Source organism: Triturus cristatus, chromosome 1_2, assembly GCF_964204655.1.
Source record: "Triturus cristatus chromosome 1_2, aTriCri1.1, whole genome shotgun sequence".
In the NCBI taxonomy this organism is placed as follows: domain Eukaryota; kingdom Metazoa; phylum Chordata; class Amphibia; order Caudata; family Salamandridae; genus Triturus; species Triturus cristatus.
In genome coordinates this window covers 968,892,521-968,901,198 of record NC_140580.1, presented here as the reverse complement: position 1 = coordinate 968,901,198, position 8,678 = coordinate 968,892,521, and positions in this window count along the sequence as shown.

Here is an 8,678-nt window from a genome sequence, read left to right as displayed (position 1 = left end):
ATGACATAGCTGCCAGGACTAAAGGGGTTTCCAAGGTTATTAATTTGCAGTATGCCAATTTGCATGTGCGTATACCCCAGGATCTCAACAGTGGTTTAAAAAAAGTAGTCCTTGGCAGATGATAAAATCTGCAGAAAAGGATGCAATGGATATTGGATTGGGGCGAGAGGCCATCGCAAGGACATTTTTGTAGGTCAGTGTCCCAGCAGTTTGGGTTAGGAAAAGTAAGGAGTCTAAAGAACGTGTTGGTGCGAAGACGGGTCAGGAGCATGCGGGTGAATGGAGATGGTTCTAGTAATAAGTATTGCTGTGTGCCAGTCACAGTGATCAAATTTTGGTAATCAACAATGGTGGACTTCTGTGTTTCTAAGAGCCAGCGTTTGCGTTGCAGATGATTTAAAACGAGTCGCTTTAGCTCGGCTTTGGATATGTGAGTTAAGGTTGATGGATCAGCAAAAAATTCCGGATGCCCGATGTCAGTGGATAACCCTTTTACATAGTTCAACCATTTAATGTTCCTGACCTCTGTCAATTTTAGACAATCTACTATCATTTCCCTATTAAATGGTGTTTCTTCATTAATCCAAAGAGGGGAGAGGAGTTGATTGTGTCTGCAATGTATGTAAGGCCCAGTTCTGTATGCACCATATGGGTAGAGGTGCCGGGGGGAACAGCCAGGAGATAACGTAGAAAAGCATTCTCAAGGCGCTGGAGTTGTTCGGCAGGTTCAATCCCCCAAATCCCTGACCCGTAGGTGCCGGTTGAGGTGCACTTCGCCCGATAAATCTGGAGTAAGGGGCGTATTGGGCGACCCCCTAATTTTTTTGAAAAGTTTGTCAGTGCACCTATTGCTTTAGACATTGCTGAACCTCTGGCTTGGGCCGCGGCTCTCCAGGTACCCCTCTTATTAAAAGTAATGCCCAGGTAAGGGAAACTATCGACATTGGATAATTTGTTGCCATTCAAAAAGATAGTACATGGCTTTTTCCCAATCCCTAGACCACAGGACATGCTATGGGTTTTGGAGGTGTTGACTTTTAGACCTCTCTTTGACATAAAGTCGGAAAATTCAGAAACAGCCCTCTGAAGCCCCATGGGAGTCTGGGACATAATTGCCGCGTCGTCGGCATAGAGCAAGATGGGGATCGATTTACCGTTAATTGTTGGGTAATCGTGGAAAGTTCGTAGCGAGTAAGCCCAAACAGGACTCTCGCCGCAGCATTTTGAGTCATCTGGAGTTTGGGGATGCTGCGCTTTCTTGCACTGGTAAATATGATGTTACAGTAGTCCAGCCTAGATGCAATTAACACTGTGACCACTGTTTTCCTTATATCAAACAGAATAAACAGAAGTACTTTTTTCATTATTTTAAGAATAAAAAAGCATGCCGCCGTAGTATGATTGATATGAGTTTCGAATGACAGCTTAGTGTCAAAGAAAACCCTAAGATTTTTCACTTTATTAGAGGGTGTCAGAAGAGGGTCCATGTGATTGGGCCACAAGCTGTCTGACCAAATTAGAGTCGGGTTTCCAAAGAGCATAACTTCCGTTTGTGATTAGTTAAGTTTCAAACAATTATACTACATCCATCTTCCTATGTGGCCCATACAATCTGGGAAACAAGACGCAGTATCAGAGGACGAGCTGTTTATTGACACAATGATCTGCATGCCATCAGCATAGGACACCAGGGTGAAACTGTAGTTTCTTATTAACTCAGCCAAGGGTGTGACATACAAGTTAAAAAGAGGGGGGCTCAACAATGAACCCTGTGGGACTCCACATGGGACTGATAAAGAGGACTGCTTTATCCTTGATCCCCAGCAAGGCGGTCAACCAACACATCGTGGTTGACCGTGTCAGATGCCACTGAGAGATCTAAAAGGATAAGTGCAGCTCTTCCCCTCCCTATCGAGAGTCTGACAAAGCTGTTCAGTGGCCGTTATTAGTGCCAGTTCGGTACTGTGATGGGCCCGCAATCCATATTGTGAAGGGTCCAAGATGTCACTTTCCAAGATGAAGGTGGATAATTCTTCATTTAGAAACCTTTCGATTATTTTTGCTGGGAAAGGCAACCTAGAGATGGGTCTATAGTTTGAAGGGTCATTGGGATCCAGATTGGAATTCTTGAAGCTTTCTTCCATTCGGTGGGAAAGTGCCCTGAGGAGATCATGAGATTAAAGATAGGCCAGCGTGATAAGGCCATAATCTCGGGGACTAAGTGAAGAATTTTTGGTGGTCATGGGTCAAGGGGAGATCCAGATTTTACTAAGGGAATTAGTTTAGTGATCTGGTCAAGAGTGACGGGCGGAAAGGAAGAAAAAGTAGGTATGGAAGAACTATCAGGGTTCGAGTGAGAGCCAGAACTATCACCAGAGTTCATGTCGGGCATCGAGGATTGGCTAGCTTGGGGCAAAAATGCATCAAAGACCTGTTTGATCTTTTGTTGGAAGGAGTCTGCTAACATGTTGCAAAATTGTTGGCTCCTTTCATGATCTTGGGATTCTGGGATTTAGAAAGTTTTTAAATAGTAGAAAACAGTATTTTTGAGCAGCCATTGGCTGCTTCTGTTTTTTCTTTAAAGTAAGCTGACTTTGCCGGCAGGTTGAGGTTTTTATATGTTTGAATGGCTAATCTGTAGTCTGTTTTGGTCTGAGCATCGCTATATAGCCTCCATGTCCTTTCTAATCTTCTGCACATTTGTTTTTGTGTTCTCAGTGACTCATTGAACCATGGTTCTGACGGCGATTGCCTGACTGATCTCAGGGTAGTTTGTGGGGCCAACTGCCGGGTTGTGGAATCCACCCAGGAGTGATAGGTCATCACTGCTTCATCCAGGTCAGCAGGGGCAGACTGTAGGGGACAAGTAAGCACTTTGTTTAGCTCTTCTACCTTTACCTTGTTCCAGGGTCGAAAGGTGATAACTTTATTTGAGGATTTAGTGGGCATTTTAGGTGGCAAGGTAATTTCAAACATAATTGCCTTGTGATCCGACCAGATTAGTGGCAATGCTCTGGTCCATACTAGGTTGGCATGATCTGAAAATATCCCATCCAAGCGATGCCCAGCAGAGTGTGTGGCCCCTTTGACCAGCTGACTAAGTCCTGTGCAGGCCATATGACCAAGAAGGACTTCAGTTTCCCTGTCTGCAGTATGTTCCAAATGGAAATTGAAGTCTCCCAAAATAGAGAAATTTGACTGGTCTGCTTTGTTCTCCAGGAATTGACCTATTGAGTCTAAAAAAGTATTTTTGGTCCTAGGAGGCCGATACAGTAATGTACCATTAAAAGTGTTCTGACTATCAAGATTGATTTTAAAGATTGCTGCTTCATACTTTGCTAAAATTGGTTTAAACCATATTTTGAAACCATTTCTGGCTATTAGCGCTATGCCTCCTCCCCTTTTCCCTACTCTATCTTTCCAGAGGATTTTAAAATCCGCTGGGAGAGCCTCTAGGAGATTAGGTTCGGAAGAAGCATCGGCCCAAGTTTCTGTAACAACTGTGTTTCAGGCGCAATTTATTAATGGTGAGGCAAAATTTATCAATGGTCAGGACTTTGTAAATTCCGTCTTGACAATGCTAACTTCTCAATAAACTTTAAAGGTCCAAGGCATGCTGTGTGTAGGAAGAAGGAACTCTACCTGCAATGGTCGCATTTTAAGGAGCAGCAGGCACTTTGTCAGTCCTATTGGGAATCTGAAGCACACTCACATAGAGTAGTGTCTGTGACCTTTCGATCAAGGAGAATCTGATGATTCTCCTGCTCTCCCACCCACCCCCTTCCTGGTTTTGGTTACTAGTGTACAAGGTCTTGCTCCCACCTAGACTGGACTACACCAGAGACTGACACATTACAGAACCTGTCAAATGTTGCCCCATCTCTTCTAGTTCTCTAGTTTTGATAAAACAATTCACCCACTCATGCAAAATCCCACCTGATTCTCAAATGTCAAAGCCCAAACCTTTCCACCACCCTTGGTCTCATTTAAATTTAAATATATGTATTAATTATTTCTAATTACTACTAATTCATGTAAAATGTGTTCTTGGGAAAATGACTACTGCTTTATATGTTATATACGTTTTTATATCCTCTTTTTCAGTCATCTCATTTACTAACTCGCTTCTACAGTCTCTTGGGGTCAGACATCTGGCTCGGTGTACTCAACAGACATCAAAAACCAATACAAATGAAATGTTAATAATAATCAAAATGGCCTGGATCTTGCTGGAACACACTTCAGTGTCCTCAAAGGTAATCTGACCGAGCTAACGGTGTGATAGTCGCGGGCTTTTACTGCTTAGTGCATTTCAACAGTGGGGATTGTAAAGGATCTTTACAGGGGATCCATTGGTTTATTGTAGCTCAGACTGGAGCTTTCTTTTCTGGTCCCCTTTGCAGATTTCTCCAACTAGGACAATTTTGTGATGTTCAACAGTGACATCAAATTGGGGACCTTAGAGAGAGCGCATGCCCAAGGCGCCACACTTTCTGGGGTACCATTCTCCGTTAGCAAAATGTAACCTTGCCTTTTGGACGACCAGAGCACTGTGTGGAGGCTCTTACCCTTCTTAACTTCGTCGCTGGATTTCTTCGCGGAAAACTCTACACCTTGCAGGACCCGCTGCGCGGGTCCCGCTGCGCCTGCACCTACTGAGAGGCTCGTGTGGGGAGCTGGAAACTTCCTGGACCATCTGCACTCCGGCAGGGCTGCGAGCAGCCTAGCAGGGACTCCATTGCCCAGGAGTCCCTGCGTGTCACACCTGTGGCCGCTCTCCCTGCCGGCCACGCCCCCTGGATGAATAAAAGTGCACAAGATCCTCTAGCCTGTGGGAAACCTTGCCTTTTGGACGACCAGAGCACTGTGTGGAGGCTCTTACCCTTCTTAACTTCGTCGCTGGATTTCTTCGCGGAAAACTCTACACCTTGCAGGACCCGCTGCGCGGGTCCCGCTGCGCCTGCACCTACTGAGAGGCTCGTGTGGGGAGCTGGAAACTTCCTGGACCATCTGCACTCCGGCAGGGCTGCGAGCAGCCTAGCAGGGACTCCATTGCCCAGGAGTCCCTGCGTGTCACACCTGTGGCCGCTCTCCCTGCCGGCCACGCCCCCCGCCCTACCCCAGCTCTATATTAAAGATAGGAGTTACCGCTGTGCGGTAGCGAGCGGGAGCGACCGGGGCGAAGACCGGGCAAAGAGAGGGCCGTTTGAGGCCGTTCGAGTACGTGAGAGTCCGGTCCGGGCCCCTCCTCTTTCATGTTCACATTTAGGCCGCTCAACCACCAGCGAAATGAGCACCAGGGAAACCAGAAGTAAAACATCTTCCCTAGCCGCGGCCGGAGCTGTCAAAGGACCTATTGACACCTACTTTGCTAAAGCTGGCTCTCTTCTGATCGAGGAAATCGAGGTGCTGGAGCGAAGAATCTCCCAAGAAATAGACTGGGTAAGGAGATCTTCAATGGGCCCAATGGCCCAAGCCAGAACCCCAGAAGTTAGATCCTGCCTATCAACTAGTGGTAGAATTGATCAAGCACCATGCTCACTCCCTGGCACCTCAACTACTAATCCAGAGTTCAATATTGAGGTGCTGAGTGACCTTGAGGACATGAGCCTAATGGCCCTACCTAGCACCCAAATTACCCTACCAACACTAACCGAGAACACTGAGGCAGTTAAAGCTATAGAACCTAACACAGATAGAGATAGGGGGGTGAGAGAAGGGGCAATACAAAAAAAGAAGAGGGGGCCCCAAAACAAAGAAAATAATAGGACAAAATCCCCCAAATCCAAACAATCGAGAGGCAAAGGGGGGAAAGGAGCCACCTCTGTCTCTATGCTAGAGAAGTCAGGAATGACAACTCCCCCTAGAATTAATAATACAATTCCATTACCACAGTCCACCAATACCGCGCCAGTGGATATTACCTCTGATGATATCACACTGGAGGACATAGGCACACTCTTAAGGTCCCTATTGAGTCCCCTTGAAGCTAGACTGATTAAAATCGAAGCTAGATTAGTTAGCATTGAGAAAGCCACTGTACAACTTGTTGACGCAAGGAAACTTGACAATAGTGGAATTAAAACTACAATAGAGGGTTTAGGACCAAAGCCCACTAAGGGGAATGGACCACCTATTGCCACAAATAACAAGCCTCCACTCACAAACCCCAAAACTCCACAAGTTGTACTAAATAAGACCTTGCAACCCTTAAATGATAACAAGGACCCAACTCCAACCCAGCCTATAGTAATTGTCACTCCGAAAATAACCCCCCCGCTTAAAGCTACTGCTATACCCGCAACCAATAACAAGGGTGATTCGCCACCTATTGGCGAGAAACCATACCCTAACCGCAGACAAAAGCCTGTAAACCTCCCCCCAGAAGCAGCACCCTACACCTTAGTTCTGGTAGGGGTCCCGGAATTAAAATCCTCAACATTCGAATCCACTACCTCTCTTAGGAATAAAGTTATCAACTGGCTCTCTATTAATAGACCCCTTCCGAGAGGAACAACCAGTGATATCTCCATGGCCAGGAGGGCAACGTGGGTGGGCTACACCAGGAAATCTATTAGTGGGGACTGCATTCTGGTCACCTTTAGAGACCCGAATACAGTCGCATATATCTGCACGTGGGTTTCTGACGAGGACTTTGGCAGTAACATTCAATCACTTCCTCTTTCATTTTTCTACCCTTCGAGCCTCTATAATTCAGAGGACCAGAGATGGGGGCACCATCAAGAGTTGCTGGAGGATTGGGAAAACTGCCCCAGGGAGAGCAATGTGCCCCAATACCATAGGGGAAGACCTATACATCATTTCCACCAGTATGGGGGGGAGGCTGGTTGGGAAACTGTTACACGGAGGAGGGGCGGGGGTGGAGGATATAGGAGAGGAATCCCAGGGCCACACAGAACACATTATCCAGCCTATTTACCCACCCACAATAGATACAGCAGTCTGGAAATGGTAGACTGACAGGTGGATGAAGTGGGGAGTTCTCTAATAGTATCTCCCAGGATGGAGATTAGTATACCCCCAGTCCCGGATATACATACTAGGGCAATTGACATAGTCGAACACAAGCCGGCTCTCGTATTAGGCATGACGGATCTCATCCTGTCTCCCATTAATATAACCTCTATCACAAATTATTCCCCCACTAGCCAAATGGCGCCCATTGAGCTTAACTCTAATAACTTTGTCTCCGCAGGCCTAGACACCACCCAATCGGCGCATATAACTGTGATCTCTTGGAACGTGGCAGGCCTAGCCAATAAAATAGACTCCATAGAGTGGGGCTCGTACATTAGCTCCAAAAATATACTTCTTTTCCAGGAGACTTGGGCACGTGAGGAAATATTATTTCCGGGCTTTGCCTCCTTCTCTAAACCCGCAAAGTGGGGGGGAAGGGGCAGGCCGTCGGGGGGCCTTACGACCTGGGTAGCAACTGACCTAGGTTGTCACGCCACTTGCCTAGAGACCGCCTCGGATGACATATTGGCTGTCTTACTCGAGTGGTCAGACTCCACTAAGCTGTTAGTCATTAACATATATTCAAGGCCTGTTCATATGCTAAAAGAATCTTGCACTATAGATGAATTATCCGGGTTCCTAGAAGGCATTCCTTGCGAACTTGCCTGCTTGGTGGGAGGTGACTTTAATTCACAGTATGAACCACTTTCTGGACTACGTGACGGCCCTTCCTATGAGGAAGATTCATGTTGGTTTGTTCCAGAAACGGTGGCCCCACCACTTAGGGCCTGGACTCCCTTGGCCTTGCAGATTACTGCTCTCACTCTTAATCAAGGCCTAAGGGCTTGCAATGGCCGCTGCAAATCAGACATCCCTAGCATGTATACCTATAATAAAACAGGTAGCGAATCCAGACTGGACTATATTTTGGTCAAATTGTTCATGTGGCCATTAATAGTCGATTTCAAAGTCACTGAAAGAATGGACAGTGACCATAACGCTTTGGAATTGACTTATTCCCTGCCAGGGGGCGAGGACACATCCTACGGACCGGATAAAGATAAAGCAGGGCTCTTACTTGAAAACAATCGGCGGAGAGTCAAGTGGGAGAAATTGGTCAATAGTCCAGATAGAATACCGCAGTTATGTGCAAGGATCATCCCATTGCTGGAGAGGGCCTTTCAGATTGGAAAGGAGGTGCAAGATGATCCCAATAGAGGAAAGCTTGCACAAATTCATGCAGACATAATCATCACCTTAGAGCAGGATCTGTTTTCATCCTCAGGGAAAAGGAAAGGCCCCCTGTCCAAAACATCCTGGTATAACGCCACTTGCAGGGAATCCAAGGCCCATCTGTTACTTGCTATAAAAGGACGCTATGGCAAGGAAGAAATCCAAGCTAGGAGAAGATCCTACAAAAGGCTCCTGGAAAATGCGCGGGCGGAATGGGACCAGGATTATTGGGAAAACCTTGTTAAAACACTAACTAACAGAGACTCGCGCAAATTTTGGCGCATAGTCGCCAATGGTACTGAGGATTTATCCTCGGCAATAGAGCCCAACATAGCGCCCATGATATGGCAGCGCCACTTTGAGACGCTTTATGCTGAGGTAGGGGGGGAACAAAATACAGTTGGTGGCATAAAGACATCTAGTCATACGGGAGCTCCCTTTACTGAAAAAGAGGTGAGGGAGGCCAT